An 18,512-nucleotide genomic window follows, 5' to 3' on the forward strand; every position below is an offset into this window, starting at 1 on the left:
TGTTTATTTGTATGTTTCACTTATATGACAGGTAAATGCAAACTGACAAAATCATCTGGCAAATATATTTAAATAATACAAATTAGTTGCAGCCCTTGGGTTGGTGGTGAATTTTCCAATATGGTCCTTCGTACTGCACAAGTTGTACCCCACAGCTCTATAATTTACAATCAGATGATATGTCTCTGGACTCAGTACCTTTTTTATTACACTTTATTTCACTTTCTCTTCTCTCCTTCCCTGTAATCTTTTACTATCTCCTGTTGTTTAGGGGAGAAAACTCTATCTTTTTTTCCTCATCTGCTTTCACAATCTTCTACTTGATTGTCTTATTTTCCCTGCAATTGTTTTGCCACTTGGGGTCTTAAGAGAGAAGAAACTGCTTCTAAAATGATGCTTCAAAAACAATTTAGCCAGACTTTCTTGCATTGTCTGAAGTAGGAGCACAATATGTAGGTGACATAATAACACCTACATCATTTGTACAGGTGATGTGTCCCATGTTCACAGTGCTTCTAACTTGGAACCAACATTACACTTCTCAATGTATCACCACATTCTTGATCTTCTCAACTACCTTATTATCTGCATCCAAAATGCAGTCTCTTCTTTTTTTTTTCTCTTTTCCCCCTTATAAACAGCATATTGAATTTCAGAGCAATGACCAATCCACGTCTGTATTTGTACATTACGTATCACAATGTGGCCCTGATTTTGATTAGGGCCTGTGAGGCACTACAGTATTATAAGTATTTAAAAAATTGTATTGGCTGTGGACAAATTCTGTGGATCTCAGATTTGTGAATTGTCAAGTATAGTTGCCTTAGATATTACATTCGTTTTCTTCCAAGGGTGGTTCTACAACAGTCATGATCAAAGTAATGAATATCAATAAATGGAACTAGGACTGTTTATTCCATCTGAGGATCTGGTCCAGAATCCTTATATAACATAGTGTAATAGCAGGGGTGAAAGTAACGTAAAGGATTACCGGTACACAAGGCAGCCGGGGTCCTGGGCATGATTGGCGCATGGCTCTGGGCCCCCTGAAGGGGCGGGGCTTCAGGCATAAGGGGCGGGGCCTCAAGTGGAAGGGGCTGGGCTGGGGCCAGACTCCCCCATCCAGCCTTTCAGCATTTCCTGGCCTGTGCTGCCAGGGGCTCCAGCAGCGATTTAAAGGGCCCGGGCTCTGGCCGCTGGTGCGGTAGCAGCAGTGGCAGTGGCGTCCGGAAGCCCCAAGCCCTTTAAATTGTTGCCAGGACCCGGGGCAGCTGCCCCTTCCCTTCCCCCATCAGCGGCCCTACCGGTCTGGTAGGCTGTGTACCAGTGACCACTTTCTTACTGGTATGCTGTAACAGACCGTACCAGCTTACTTTCTTTATAATAGCAAATTCATAGATTCCAAGGCCAGAAGAGACCATTGTGATCAACTAGTCTGATCTCCTGTATAACATAGGCCATAGGACTCCCCCAAAATAATGCCTAGAATGTTTCTATTAGAAAAACATGCAATCTTGATTTAAAAATTGTCAGTGATGGAGAATCCACCCCAAACCCTGGTAAATTGTTCCAATGGTTAACCCTCACTGATGCTCTTCTTGATACAGGAAAGAAGGAATCACCCCCTACAGTAAAGGAGGAGAAGCCTTGTACCCCTAAGGCTGGGAGGTCTGCTGCCACCACTGCGAATAGGAAACGTAGGGTAGTGGTGGTCAGAGACTCTCTGCTGAGGGGGATGGAGGCACCCATCTGTTGCCCTGACATTTCATCTCGGGAGGTATGTTGCCTGCCGGGAGCCCGTATCCGAAATGTTACGGAGGCATTGTCAAGGATTATCCAGCCCTTTGACTACTACCCCATGCTACTCATCCATGTGGGCACAAATGATACTGCGCGGTGTGACACTGAGCGGATCAAGAGTGACTACAGGGCTCTGGGCGTGTGGGTGAAGGAGTTTGGAGCGCAGGTGGTATTCTCTTCGATTCTTCCTGTCAAAGGTAGGTGCCCAGGCAGAGACAGATGCATCATGGAGGTGAATGCCTGGCTGCGAAGATGGTATCGCCAGGAGGGCTTTGGCTTCCTCGACCACGGGATGCTATTCGAGGAAGGACTGCTAGGCAGAGATGGCATTCACCTTTCGAGGAGGGGGAAGACCCTATTTGGACACAGACTGGCTAACCTAGTGAGGAGGGCTTTAAACTAGGTTCGATGGGGACAGGTGAGCAAAGCCCACAGGAAAGTGGGGAACATGGAGACCTGGGAGATGGGTCGGAAATGAGAGGGAGTGTGGGCTATATTGACAGAGAGAAAGGAGGGTCAGGACAAAACTGGGAGGCAAGATCAAACCAGTATCTTAGATGCCTATATATGAATGCGAGAAATATGGGTAATAAGCGGAAAGAACTGGAAGTGCTAATAAATAAATACAACTATGACATTGTTGGCATCACTGAAACTTGGTGGGATAATCCACATGATTGGAATGTTGGTGTGGATGTGTACAGCTTGCTCAGGAAGGATAGACGGGAAAAAGGGATGAGGTGTTGCCTTGTATATTAAAAATGTACACACTTGGACAGAGGTGGAGATGGACATAGGAGACGGAAGTGTTCAGAGTCTCTGGGTTAGGCTAAAAGGGGTAAAAAACAAGGGTGATGTCATGCTAGGCGTCTACTACAGGCCACCTAACCAGGTGGAAGAGGTGGATGAGGCTTTTTTTAAACAACCAACAAAATCATCCAAAGCCCAAGATTTGGTGGTGCTGGGGGACTTCAACTATCCAAATATATGTTGGGAAAATAACACAGTGGGGCACAGACTATCCAACAAATTCTTGGGCTGCATTGCAGACAACTTTTTATTTCAGAAGGTTGAAAAGGATACTGGGGGAAGCTGTTCTAGACTTGATTTTAACAAATAGGGAGGAACTCATTGAGAATTTGAAAGTAGAAGGCAGCTTGGGTGAAAGTGATCATGAAATCATAGTTTGCAATTCTAAAGAAGGGTAGAAGGGAGAACAGCAAAATAGAGAGAATGGATTTCAGGAAGGTGGATTTTGGTAAGCTCAGAGAGCTGATAGGTAAGGTCCCATGGGAATCAAGACTGAGGGGAAAAACAACTGAGGAGAGTTGGCAGTTTTTCAAAGGGACACTATTAAGGGCCCAAAAGCAAGCTATTCCGCTGGTTAGGAAAAATAGAAAATGTGGCAAAAGACCACCTTGGCTTAACCACAAGATCTTGCATGATCTAAAAAATAAAAAGGAGTCATATAAAAAATGGAAACTAGGACAGATTACAAAGGATGAATATAGGCAAACAACACAGGAATGCAGGGGCAAGATTAGGAAGGCAAAGGCACAAAATGAGCTCAAACTAGCTACAGGAATAAAGGGAAACAAGAAGACTTTTTATCAATACATTAGAAGCAAGAGGAAGACCAAAGACAGGGTAGGCCCACTGCTCAGTGAAGAGGGAGAAACAGTAACAGGAAACTTGGAAATGGCAGAGATGCTTAATGACTTCTTTGTTTCGGTCTTCACTGAGAAGTCTGAAGGAATGCCTAACACAGTGAATGCTAATGGGAAGGGGGTAGGTTTAGCAGATAAAATAAAAAAAAAAGTTAAAAATCACTTAGAAAAGTTAGATGCCTGCAAGTCACCAGGGCCTGATGAAATGCATCCTAGAATACTCAAGGAGCTAATAAAGGAGGTATCTGAGCCTCTAGCTATTATCTTTGGAAAATCATGGGAGACGGGAGAGATTCCAGAAGACTGGAAAAGGGCAAATATAGTGCCCATCTATAAAAAGGGAAATAAAAACAACCCAGGAAACTACAGACCAGTTAGTTTAACGTCTGTGCCAGGGAAGATAATGGAGCAAGTAATTAAGGAAATCATCTGCAAACACTTGGAAGGTGTTAAGGTGATAGGGAATAGCCAGCATGGATTTGTAAAGACCAAATCATGTCAAACTAATCTGATAGCTTTCTTTGATAGGATAACGAGTCTTGTGGATAAGGGAGAAGCTGTGGATGTGGTATAACTAGACTTTAGTAAGGCATTTGATACGGTCTCGCATGATATTCTTATAGATAAACTAGGCAAATACAATTTAGATGGGGCTACTATAAGGTGGGTGCATAACTGGCTGGCTAATCATACTCAGAGTTGTTGTTAATGGTTCCCAATCCTGCTGGAAAGGCATAACAAGTGGGGTTCTGCAGGGGTCTGTTTTGGGACCGGCCCTGTTCAATATCTTCATTAACAACTTAGATATTGGCATAGAAAGTACGCTTATTAAGTTTGCGGATGATACCAAACTGGGAGGGAGTGCAACTGCTTTGGAGGACAGGGTCATAATTCAAAATGATCTGGATAAATTGGAGAAATGCTCTGAGTTAAACAGGATGATGTTTAACAAAGACAAATGCAAAGTGCTCCACTTAGGAAGAAAAAATCAGTTTCACACATACAGAATGGGAAGAGACTGTCTAGGAAGGAGTAAGGCAGAAAGGGATCTAGGGGTTATAGTGGACCACAAGCTAAATATGAGTCAACAGTGTGATGCTGTTGCAAAAAAAGCAAACATGATTCTGGGATGTATTAACAGGTGTGTTGTGAGCAAGACACGAGAAGTCATTCTTCCGCTCTACTCAGCTCTGGTTAGGCCTCAACTGGAGTATTGTGTCCAGTTCTGGGCATCTCATTTCAAGAAAGATGTGGAGAAATTGGAGAGGGTCCAGAGAAGAGCAACAAGAATGATTAAAGGTCTTGAGAACATGACCTATGAAGGAAGGCTGAAAGAATTGGGTTTGTTTAGTTTGGAAAAGAGAAGACTGAGAGGGGACATGATAGTAGTTTTCAGGTATCTAAAAGGGTGTCATAAGGAGGAGGGAGAAAACTTGTTCACTTTAGCCTCTAAGGATAGAACAAGAAGCAATGGGCTTAAACTGCAGCAAGGGAGGTCTAGGTTGGACATTAGGAAAAAGTTCCTAACTGTCAGGGTGGTTAAATACTGGAATAAATTGCCTAGGGAGGTTGTGGAATCTCCATCTCTGGAGATATTTAAGAGTAGGTTAGATAAATGTCTATCAGGGATGGTCTAGACAGTATTTGGTCCTGCCATGCGGGCAGGGGACTGGACTCTATGACCTCTCGAGGTCCCTTCCAGTCCTAGAATCTATGAATCTATGATAAAAATGTACATCTTATTTCCATCTGAAGTGGTCTAGCTTCATCTTCTAGCCATTGGATTGTGGAGTCTTCCCGAGCACATCATTCTGTGCTGACACAGGTTGCACAGGACCATAGCAAATCTTTCCCTTTTAAGCTAAGATGATTTGCTCATTTTTAGCTGTGCCATCACAGAATAATGCTTTGTGGGGCATCACAGGGCTGGAGCCAGGCAGCAAGCCTTCAGGGGACCTAAAAAGAAGAGAGGCAAATTTTAATTGATTATTCACTAAACTTTTAGGCTGGCTAGTCAGAGTGCTAAGTACAAATTGTGCTACATTTCAGGAAACGTGGACAAATTAGAGAAAGTCCAGAGGAGAACAATAAAAATGATTAAAGGTCTAGAAAACATGACCTATGAGGGAAGATTGAAAACATCGGGTTTGTTTAGTCTGGAGAAGAGAAGACTGAGGAGGACATAACAGTTTTCAAGTATATAAAAGATTGTTACAAGGAGGAGGGAGAAAAATTGTTTTTAACCTCTGAGGATAGGACAAGAAGCAATGGGCTTAAATTGCAGCAAGAGAGATTTAGGTTGGACATTAGTAAAAACGTCCTAACTGTCAGGGAAATTAAACACTGAAACAAATTGTCTAGGGAAGTTATGGAATCTCTGTGGAGGTTTTTAAAAACAGGTTAGACAAACACCTGTCAGGAATGCTCTAGTTATTATATAGTCCTGCCACGAGTGCAGGGGACTGGACTAGATGACCTCTTGAGGTCCCTTCCAGTCATACACTTCTATCAGTCTGTTTGTGATGCTGGCACACCAGGTGCTAGCTCATACCAGGGTCCCCATGTCTCTGCTGAACATGGACAAATACCAAGCTGAAATCAATCTGGCTCACCTGTGTGTTGTTATTGTAAAAATAGGTATTAGGATTATATACGAATGTGCTCACTGTTTAGACTTTATTAAATGCATGTGAGTTGCTGCATGTATTAATCTCACTTTTAACATAATTTGGTCACTGATTTGATGCTTTTGCACGTAACAGGGGAGACAGCATGAAGTTTTCATCTTCTCCCTTAAACAATCTGAAAAGACCTCCCAGTCAGAAAAGCAATGCCAATAATCGCCAATGCCAGGGCTAAACCTTCCTTCTAATAGGTCCATTGCTGCTAATTATGCAGCTCTACATCCAGGTCCTATTCAATTCAATTCAATCCAATGCAGAATTTGATTACATCACACCTATTCTGCTGACTCAAAACATCAGTGTCCTTGTACTACAATAAACACACCTGGAGAGAGAAGGCCACCAATTGAAGATGAACGGCTATGTCCTCATATCTGCAAGCCATCACCCAAAATATGCACTTGCTACATAGGGAGCTATATCCAAGCGGTATCCACGAGAACAGAAACGGCCACGCAGTCGGCCTCCAAAGAGGTGGGATGATTTCCTAACAAGGAGATATGGCCAGAGTGAGAGAAGATGGCAGCCGGTTTCAAGCGGAGTGCCCCAAGGGTCGGTCTTGGAGCCGGTTTTGTTTAATATCTTTATTAATGATCTGGAAGATGATGTGGACTGCAATCTCAGCAAGTTTGCAGATGACACTAAACTAGGAGGCGTGGTAGATACACTAGAGGGTAGGGATCGGATACAGAGGGACCTAGACAAATTAGAGGATTGGGCAGAAAAAAACCTGATGAGGTTCAACAAGGACAAGTGCAGAGTCCTGCACTTAGGACGGAAGAATCCCATGCACTGCTACAGACTAGGGACCGAATGGCTAGGTAGCAGTTCTGCAGAAAAGGACCTAGGGGTCACAGTGGACGAGAAGCTGGATATGAGTCAACAGTGTGCTCTTGTTGCCAAGAAGGCTAACAGCATTTTGGGCTGTATAAGTAGGGGCATTGCCAGTAGATCGAGGAACGTAATCGTTCCCCTTTATTCGACATTGGTGAGGCCTCATCTGGAGTACTGTGTCCAGTTTTGGGCCCCACACTACAAGAAGGATGTGGAAAAATTGGAAAGAGTCCAGCAGAGACAGGGCCGGCTCTGGCTTTTTTGCCGCCCTAGGTAAAAAAGCCACCTGCCGCGCCCCATCCCCCCCCCGCCAGCATGGCAGGGGAGGGCGCCGAGCAATCCCCCAGCGGCCGGAGCGCCGGGGCGAGGGCGGGGAGCCCGGCTGGGGCTCTCCGCTCTCCCCAGCGGCCAGAGCGCGGGGAGGAGGGCGGGGAGCCCGGCTGGGGCTCTCCGCTCTCCCCAGCGGCCAGAGCGCGGGGAGGAGGGCGGGGAGCCCGGCTGGGGCTCTCCGCTCTCCCCAGCGGCCAGAGCGCCGGGAGGAGGGCGGGGAGCCCGGCTGGGGCTCTCCGCTCTCCCCGGCGGCCAGAGTGCCGGGAGCAGGGCGGAGAGCCCGCCGCGGCTCTCCGCTCTCCCTGGCGGCCAGACTGCCAAAGGGGAGGCCAGAGTGCCGAAGGGGAGGGCGGAGAGCCCCCCGGTGGCAGGAGCGCTGCGGGGAGGGTGGCGAGCCCAGTCATGGCCCCGCTCTCGGGCCGGAGTGCCCCGCCGCACCGCCCCCCTCCAGGCGCCGCTCCAAGCACATGCTTGGTGGGCTGGTGCTTGGAGCCGGCCCTGAGCAGAGGGCAACAAAAATGATTAGGGGTCTGGAGCACATGACTTATGAGGAGAGGCTGAGGGAACTGGGATTGTTTAGTCTCCAGAAGAGAAGAATGAGGGGGGATTTGATAGCAGCCTTCAACTACCTGAAGGGAGGTTCCAAAGAGGATGGAGCTCGGCTGTTCTCAGTGGTGGCAGATGACAGAACAAGGAACAATGGTCTCAAGTTGCAGTGAGGGAGGTCTATGTTGGATATTAGGAAACACTATTTCACTAGGAGGGTGGTGAAGCACTGGAATGCATTATCTAGGGAGGTGGTAGATTCTCCTTCCTTGGAGGTTTTTAAGGCCCGGCTTGACAAAGCCCTGGCTGGGATGATTTAGTTGGGAATTGGTCCTGCTTTGAGCAGGGGGTTGGCCTAGATGACCTCCTGAGGTCCCTTCCAACCCTGATATTCTATGATTCTAAGATTGGAAGACGTGTGGTGATTGGCTCAGTTTTAACTGATGAAGGACCGACAGTCTACGCAGTCTACATATGTAAAAGATGACCTTAAGGACTCCGTGCAGGTCATGCCTAACATGAATATTTACTCAATCACCATCAAGATCAGTGATCTGAGAATTATAAACATGTACAAGCCACCATCAATGGGATGGGCCTGTCCAGCATTACCAACACCAAGTCATCCTACTATACACATCAGCAATTTCAATAGCCACCATAACCAAGCTATAACAAGAACAACCATGCTGGAGAACAGCTGACATTGTAGGTTTCACTGAAGACCAGCAGCTCCTTTCCCATGGCAAAGACTGTGGCACATTCAGGTTGGCCTGATGGAGGAAATGCTACATGATTGACCTTTGTTTTGTGTCTCTCGATATTAGCGGCCACCCAATGCCATCTATAAGGTTTGTTCTTGGTGACTTTACCAACAGCCAACACCTCCTGCTTGTGATTTTCAGAGGCCTACAAGTTCAACTCATTTGATACCTCCCAAAACCATGCTGCATTTTACAGTCTGCTGACTGTCCTGCTATGCAGCGATTGTGGAGGTCTCAATAAACCAGATGACACCATATCTAGCTGATTACCTTCACTTTGTAGGCTTACTATACGGGCCACGAAACCAAGCATTGCAAGGGGCTTCAGAAAAGCATGCTCTTCTTGCTGGACAGAGGAGAGCGAGGCACTCTTCCAGAAATATCAAACTGACAAAATTCCCAAAACAGCAATGGCGTTGCTTGAATCTTTGAACTCATAAAAAAGAAAAAGGCAGTGTGGAACCCTGACATCTCTTGATTTCAGAAGGTCAAGCTTAACACCTGAAAGCTCCTTTGTCTTTTAGTCAGTGTGGTTCCTGCAGCCTACAAACCACCTCAAGTAAGTGCAGGTGTCATCACTGTACAATTTATTACCAACTCCCATGTGCCAATGGATAAAAACATAAAGGCAGCAAGTCCACAACTTTATCGCTCACTACACCAGTGCCAGTTTTCTTCATGCCTTTCTGCCCCCTACACAGTAGATGAAGTGGGCAAGGGTGTCTCCAACACTAAGTACAGGAAAGTGGCAGGAATGAATATATCCAGAGTTTCTGAAGAACCTTGGCTCAAAGGCAAGAAGGTAGCTGGCACACTTCTTCAGCTACATTCATTCTTCTGGCATAATGCCAAAAGAGTGGAAGATAGCTAAGATCATAGCCATTTTGAAGCCCAGAAAAGACGTCACTGACCCAGAAAGCTACTGGTCCATTTTCGTCCTGAGCTGTTGCTATAATCTGTTGGAGCTGCTCTTCAAAGGTTACAGCTGATACTGGAACAACTGTTTCCCAAACAGCAGGCTAGGTTTAGAACCTGTCACAATTGTCATGCTACCAATGAAAATTAAAAACAGCGGCAGCATTTATTGACCTTTCTTCCCCATATAACACTGTATGGCACACAGGGCCGGCTCCAGGCACCAGCTTAACAAGCAGGTGCTTGGGGCGGCCAAGGGAGAGGGGCAGCATGTGCGGCAATTCGGGGGCGGCAGGTCCCTCACTCCCTCTAGGAGTGAAGGACCTGCCACCGAACTGCCGCCGCCGATCGCGGCTTACCCCCCCTTCCCCCCCAATTGCCACCGCCGGTCAGGATTGCGATCGCGGCTTTTTTTTGGGGGGGGGGGGGGTTTTTTTGCTTGGGGCGGCAGAAATGCTGGAGCCGGCCCTGATGGCACAACTGTCTCCTGCTGAAGTGATCATTAGCTTTTCCATGCCAATCAACAATCAGACTTATCACCAAGATGCTCAGTAATAGAAGATTCACCATACACCTAGCAAATCACAGAGATTGAACAACGGCCTTCCACAGGGATCTGATTTAGTGCCTGAACTGTTCAATCTCTGTACCAGAAACATTCTGGTCACATCATCACATACATTCATATATGCAAATGATATTGCACTAGCAACACAAGCAACCTCTCTGAAGGCCACAGAACAGGTCAGGAACAACGTTCGAGATGTATTTCAAACCTTGGCAACTGAAACCCAGCTCTTTGAAAATACACGTCTCTGCCTTCTACTTGAACAACCACGAGGCCAAAGTGCCACTGAAAGTGAATTTTTGTGGTCTGCCTTGATTGCTTGACCACAATCCACAGAACCTTGGAGTTGCCCTTGATCAGATGCTGAGCTGTTAATACTTTGTCAGAAACTCACTGACACGTCCTGGGGCTGTGATGTATGCACACTTTAAATGTCAGTACAAGCCCTGGTTTTATGAATAGCAGGGTATTATGCAACAGTTTGGTGCAACAGCTCCCACACCAATCTCGTTGACACTGAAATCAATGACAGGTTTCAGAGTAGCAGCCGTGTTAGTCTGTATCCGCAAAAAGAACAGGAGTACTTGTGGCACCTTAGAGACTAACAAATTTATTAGAGCATAAGCTTTAGTGGACTACAGCCCACTTCTTCGGATGCTATATGTTATATGCTATATGCATCCGAAGAAGTGGGCTGTAGTCCATGAAAGCTTATGCTCTAATAAATTTGTTAGTCTCTAAGGTGCCACAAGTACTCCTGTTCTTTTTACTGAAATCAATGCCACATTAAGCATGGTTAGCAGCTCTCTGAAAGCAATGCCAATACCATAGCTCACAGTTTTGGCAGGCATTGTGTCAGCCAACATCAGGTGAGATGCTGATGTTGTCTGGGAGTACAATAAAAACCTGGCTGCTCCAAACCTGTGATACAACAAGATCTCAATTGACTGCCACTCCCTCCTCACAACCAGGATCCATGTGTCAACACTCCAGGTCAATGGAAAGAACACCAGTACTTGCTGGCCACTTGTGATATGCCAAATAAAGACCTTACAGAAAATCCAATGAAAAGTCCTGGGATTCTGCCTTCCCAATAGGCAGTGGACTGCACTCAATCATGGTTGGACAATACAATATTTGCTTCACAAATGGAAAATCAAACACCTTCCCAAGGTGTTTGTAAGGACTAAAAACCCTAAGAGGGTGATTTCAATAGGAAGCTAAAGTTGACCCCCAAACCTCCTCCAGTACAGATTTCCCCCCCCCTTCCCATATCTATCACCGGGGGAGGGGGTGATTAATGACCCTCAAAATACCAGGAGGCAAATATAAGTGTACAAACAAAACAAGGACCCCACAACCAATAACAGTAAACAACAGTAAAGCACTCTGATGTTAACACACAACTAGGCCTGAAGCCAAGGACCCCAAACATTACAGGTGGTTGGTAGGTATACAATCAAGTAAGAAAACTAATACATCACCATGTCACCGATGAACAAATGGACAGACCAGGACTACACCGGGACCCAGGAATGCGATGCAGGGGACAGGAACAGTGCAGGGAATCAGTAACAATCAGGATCAGCACATAGGTAGGTCGTCTTGTCTGGTCTTCTGGTCTCCTCGTCTCATCTTCTGGTCTTCTCGTTGTCTCAGCTTTGATCACAGACTAGGTACTGGGCTGCCACTAGGATGGACAGCAACCAGTGTTTGTGTCAAGTCCTAATAAAGTCTCTGTTTCAGATCACATGTCCTTTTCTGCCTCACTGGTTGCTGGACAGATTTACCAATAGTATCCAGGCAGAATACAGCATCCATTACATACCATTATAATCTAGACTACTCAAATATCAACAAGGGCTGTGACATGTCCAATCAGGGACAAGCTCTCAGAAAAAGGGTGCCAACTTAACAAACAAGAAGGGATGCCAACATGGAGGCCAAACAACAACTCAGGTAAAATAAAATGGTGATTTAGAAATTGGCCCTACAAATGGAGGTTGCTGCTTGATTGTGTACTTCCAGTTCCAAATGAGGTATGTGGCTGACTGATCAGATTGTAACTCTGAGGTTCTATTGTATCTTTATAAGCCTAAATCATTTAAAAGTATGGTCTTTTAGCTCATAACCCCATTAGATATTTGGTTCTAATCATGCTGCAGGGCATTTATCTCTGCTTTTGTCTTCCTAGTCTCCCACAACTATGTCTTTGGTGTTGCCATTTCTATTGATATTGAGTGCACCACACACAAATTTCTCAAATAATGCCAGGCTCTGAACGCTTCTCATGTTCTGTAAAATCCCTCGCATACAGTACTGCATAAGTGGTGAAGTTCCTATAAATAGGGGAATTAGAGCTGTGCTGCTGAAATCTTTTTATTGTCTGCACTGTGTGGAATTGGGAACAGACTGAGGAAAAAAATGAGAGCGCTACTCTCCTTCTATTGTTCTTCTACAGTCTACATGGTATGTATTGTGACAGAACCCTTATAGAGTTTGTAAAATTGTTATCAATACTAGGCATGTCATCTTTTGCTTTAGAATAATCTCAGTCTTGCTCAGCACAAAGAGACTCATTAATGTCGCTTTTCCACCATACATTTTACCTTGCATGTGCTTCTGATCTTAAATAAATCCTTCCCAAGCTATAGATAGTACATAACATTATAGTAGCCTTACTCTATCGTTCTATGAGATATCACTGTTATATATTAACATCTCGTTAATTTGATAATATTGATAACTAAACTATCCATTTTGCTCTTGTTTTACAGTTTGCCTAAAGGGTTTAGTTAAAGATTATCCCTTCATAATGTACTCTCACTGTTTAATTCACACCATGCTAATTGATCAGTGTGCATAAATAGCTTTGTAACTGCTGTAAAATATTTGTAGCTAAAATGACAAGTACATATGATTTTTATCTTCTGGAAGGCACAACTTAAAATTGATCTTTCACACTTCCTTAGCAGATGAATTTTATAACAAGATTCTCATTAAAATAATAGAAACTTCAAATCATTGAGGACCTGATTAACCATTACAACCCCTTTGCACCAGCACTAAAGAAAAGACTGTGTAAAGCCCCCACAGTGACCATCATGACTGCATGGCATATTCCAGGGTGGCTTGGGGACGGGTGGGAGCGCGGCTTAGATATCCCTGTGTTTTGGCTATTCCTAGTTTGGCAAGGTCCATGGGGTCATAGCAGCAAGGGTGAAACTGAATCCAACAGTAGGGTTACCATACGTCTGGATTTTTCCGGACATGTCGGCTTTTTGGGCCTCAAATTCCCATCTGGGAGGAAATCCCAAAAAGCCAGACATGGCCGGCGGCCCGGGGCCGCTGGGGCCGGCGGTGCTCGGCGGCCCAGGGCCCAGACCGAGCTGGGTGGGAGACGCTGGGGCCAGAGCCTCTTGGCCTGGGCCAGCTGTCCGCCGGAGGGAGCCGCTCGGCCCCAGCCCCAGCTTACCTGCTGCCTCCCTGTTTCAGGCTTCCCGCGAACATTTGATTTGCGGGAAGCAGGGGTGGGGGAGGAGCAGGGGGCGGATCGTTCAGAGGAGGGGGCAGAGTTGGGGCGGGGCCGAGGCCCCGTGGAGTGTCCTCCTTTTTTAAAATTAAATTATGGTAACCCTAGCCAACAGCAGCCCACAAATGAAGAAGGCTCGAACACTTCCTCTTGGTCCCTGGGCAGTGCCTAGCAGTGGCACAGAAATGCATTCAACCCTGAATGTGAAAGTCAGCCATGTGTGAAGGGCCAGCACAACCCCTGTGCACCAATTACCAGTAAATTAAAATTTAAATCCTCAAAATATGGGTCTGGATTTCAATCTGAGCACAGACTTTCAGATAAAGACTAAGGAAAAGGACCAACAATCATTAATCCCTATTGTTTACCAGTGGGTGAAGAATATTTTGTATGAAGTTGTAAGTATAATAAATTAGAAGTAAATATAAGTGCCTTACAGTTCGTTGACTTACCTCACAGCCTTGCATCTACAGGTGTAGAATGTTGGTCCTTCCTTGTTGCTATTGGCTTTAAAAAGACCATGATCAGAGTCTTTATGCGGTGTTAGTTCTAAAGGCAGCCTAAGCCACTGACTGATTGTGGCAATCCCTCGATTTCGAGGATGATCTCAACCACGGGTTTACATATGAGTCCTGAGATAACTCAGGAGTCTGATCCTGGAACCGCAAATCTGCCCACAGTAGGTATAGACATTTTGTGGCAGGCCAGCGGCCTGCTGGGAGAAAGTTTTTTTTTTTCTTTTTCCTTCCTCCTCTCTCTCTTTTCAGCTTAGAGGGCAAGGCGCTTCTCCTCAAAGCAGGCCACTGCCTAATGGAGGATATGATGTCATTGGGGTAGGTTGGTGGCTTGCTCTTTCCAGCTTGCAATATTCACATCAGTTTTCTTAAGATACGCTTTCAGTGTGTCTTTGTAATGTTTCCTATGATCACCACAGGATCTCTGACCATGGGTGAGCTGAGAGTAGAGGACTTATTTTGGGAGGCAAAAGTCTGGCATGCGCACATAATGTCCAGCCCACTGAAGTTGGTGCATGAGGATCATTGCTTCAATGCTGGTGGCATTGGCTTCAGCGAGGATGCTGATATTAGTGCTATCCATCAGGCTGCTATGTTTGCAGGAGAAGTGCTCAGGCTGCATCTTCTTCCTAGGACTCTCTGGAGGGAATAGTGGTAGGGCTGTAGCCACACCTCCTTCCCATCTCTGCTCAAATGCTTTGGAGCACCATGCCTCCCAGTGAAGAGTTCTCATATGGATTGCAAATTGCCTACCAGCAGACCATTATAGAATATCAAGGTTGGAAGGGACCTTAAGAGGTCATCTAGTCCAACCCGCTGCTCAAAGCAGGACCAATCCCCAGACAGGTTTTTGCCCCGATCCCTAAATGGCCCCCTCAAGGATTGAACTCACAACCCTGGGTTTAGCAGGCCAATGCTCAAACTACTGAGCTATCCCTCCCTGTTTGTGTGTTGCATGTGTCCCACTGTTATGTTTTATTTACATTTGGGTATACATTAACAAGGCCATTTCAACATGGTCACATCTCTGCTTCATATTTATATTAAGTGGTGAAGAGGGTCTTGAAAAGATCAGTTGTTTGACCTAAATATGTATTATTAACAATTAATCCCCAAATGACCAGTCATCTTGTCTTTCAAATTATAAGGAGTAGATGTCATGATAACATGTCTGGGCTGTTTCCTATTACAGTAGTTAGCCTTCTGTGCGTTCTGAAATTTTAACATAAAATAAATTGAGATGCAATAGGATGATTGCTGTTTCAGTCTGTGGTAGATAGTCCCAGCTGTAATTGAAACAGGATTTTTTTCTGTCCTGAACTCAACTGTTAAACTGTTCACATATTTTGCATGCAGCTCTGTACATGCAGGTCTTGCCAATGACTTAATCATTATGCAGATAACAGTGAAGTATAAGGGTTAATGAAAATTCGTAGAGATTTTCATCTCTTATAAAAATGTGGTATACAAAATGACCTGTATTTTCTTTCTCCACTGCTGCTCTGCTCTTTCCCTATTGTACTGTATCAGAGGGGTAGCCGTGTTAGTCTGAATCTGTAAAAAGCAACAGAGGGTCCTGTGGCACCTTTAAGACTAAGAAGTATTGGGAGCATAAGCTTTCGTGGGTAAGAACCTCACTTCTTCAGATGCAAGATCTGAAGAAGTGAGGTTCTTACCCACGAAAGCTTATTCTCCCAATACTTCCCTATTGTACTGTTGCTTTTCTAAATAATTAGAGCACGGTATTGGGAATCAGGTTCTGCAGGTTCTATTCCAGTGTCCAACTTACTGTGTATCACTTGACAAGACTTTTAGCCTTTCTGTGTCATTTCACTCCTCTATATAATGGGAATAATAATACTTAACTCTCTGAGGCACTGATTCTGTTCCAACTGTATGCACATTGAATGCAGTGATACAGGTTTGAGCCCTTAAAGGTGTTATTGAAAAGGTTAATTAATTAAGATGTTTAAAGGTTCTATGTATGTGTACGGTATATTTATTAATATTATTTTACTAACTACTCTTTCAGCCAACATAGGTGTCAAAAGTGGCACCTACATGACATTAACTCTGTGGCTACAATCTTTGACTCTTAAAAGTTGTGAAATCATTTAGTTTGATTATTCCAATTTATGACAATGGCCTAGGATCTAAAAAAGGGAAGCGTTTTCTTAATGTGACTCCCTCATTTATAAATGGATGAAGTTCATCCCAGTGCAGGGGTGAAAGTAAAATTGAACTCTTACTGGTATGGGAGCCGGCTCTGACCCCCTCAGAAGGTGTGGGGCCTTGGGTGGAAGGGGCAAGGGTTGGTGCTCAGCATCCCCCAGCCAGCCCATCCGCGCTGCCTGGCCCACACCACCCGGGGCTCTAGCGGCAATTTAAAGGAGCCCCGTGCCCTTTTAAATCACCAGGCCTGGGACAACTGCTCCTTTTGCCCCCTTTCCCTTTCAGCAGCCAAGGCGCGGGACAAAAAGGAAAACAATGTTAAAGCCCTGTCATGGCAGCACTTAAAGCGGGGCCCTTAAAGCCCTGCCACAGCAGTTTAAAGTCAGCTGTATGGGCCGGTACCAGCAGCCACTTTTTTTACCGGTACGCCAGACCGGCCCGTACCGCCTTACTTTCACCCCTGTCCCAGTGCAGAGGGCCTATAACAAGGCCTGTTCACCATTTAAGTTCCACTGATGTTTACTGGATTTTACACAAAGACACAGATTTCCTGATTTGGGCCCCAATGCAGCAAAGCACTTAATCACATGCTTCACTTTAAGCTAGAGCTGGTTGGAAAACCAAATTTCTGTCCCGCAGGAAATACTAACATTTCTAGATTTGCTTTGATGCTCAATCAGGATGAAAAGTTTAAATCTTGAAATATTTTATGGAATGGAAATTCAGAAAAGTTTGTTTCACTATTTCTGAATCAATCTCATTGAAACATTTCATTTTGATAATGTCAAAACATTATGCTGTAATATAATCAAAATGAAGTGAAAGGAGAAAATGAGAATGAAAAATTTCAACATTTTTGGAATGAAATGTTTTGACACTATCAAAATGAAATGAGAAAGTTGAAATGAATCATTTCAAAACTTTTCTTGAAAATTTCATCAAAATCAACATGTTCCTGCAAAACATTTCTGTTTTGATGAAACAGCATTTTCCAATGTAATATGGTGGTGTCCAGTTTCTTCAGCCAGCTCTCTTTTAAACAAGTGAGTAATCCCATGAAGTCAGTGGGATTGTCATAGGCCTAAAGTTAGACATGTTTAAATATTTACAGGATAAGAGCTAACTTTTTGCTGTATATTAAAAACATAATGAAAACATTTTATCACAACATAAAATGCTGCATATTGATAGATTGAATTAATATTACAAGAAATATATAATTGTTCATGCCCATTTAATAAATTGGTTATATGTTGAGTGAGGGCACTTTTGGTATGCTTATGTTTTCTCTCTAACACTCACTGGAATCAACCTCTGACTGAACATGCCATTGTGCCCATGCAATGCAAATATATTTGGGCTGTCAATTAATTGCAGTTAGCTCATGCAATTAACTCAAAAAATTATCACGATTGAAAAAAATTAATTGTGAGTAATCGCAGTTTACTGTTAAACAATTGAATACCAATTAAAATGTATTACATATTTTGGGATGTTTTTCTACTTTTTCAAATATATTGATTTCAATTATAATACAAAATATAAAGTGTACAGTGCTCACTTTATTTTATTATTTTTATTACAAATATTTGCCCTGTAAAAATTATAAAAGAAATAGTATTTTGCAATTCACCTCAGAAGTACTGTAGTGTAATCTCTTGATTTTGAAAGTGCAACTTATAAATGTAGCTTTTTTTGTTACATAACTGCACTCAAAAACAAAATGTAAAACCTTAGAGCCTACAAGTCTACTCATTCCTACTTCTTGTTCAGCCAATTGCTAAGACAAATAAGCTTGTTTACATTTACGGGAGATAATGTTCATAGATTCATAGATTCTAGGACTGGAAGGGACCTCAAGAGGTCATCGAGTCCAGTCCCCTTCCTATGTTACCCGCTTCCTATTTACAATGTCACCTGAAAGTGAGAACAGGCACTCACATGGCACTTTTGTAGCTGGCATTGCAAGGTATTCACGTTCCATGCTAAACATTTATATGATACACATTTGTATGCCCCTTCCTGCTTCAGCCACCATTCCAGAAGACATGCTTCCATGCTGATGATGCTCATTAAAAAAATAATGTATTAATTAAACTTGTGACTGAATTCCTTTGGGGAGAATTTTATGTCTCCGGCTCTGTGTGTTACTTGTATTCTGACATATATTTCATGTTATAGTAGT

Source organism: Chrysemys picta, chromosome 2 (genome assembly GCF_011386835.1).
Source record: "Chrysemys picta bellii isolate R12L10 chromosome 2, ASM1138683v2, whole genome shotgun sequence".
NCBI lineage: Eukaryota > Metazoa > Chordata > Testudines > Emydidae > Chrysemys > Chrysemys picta.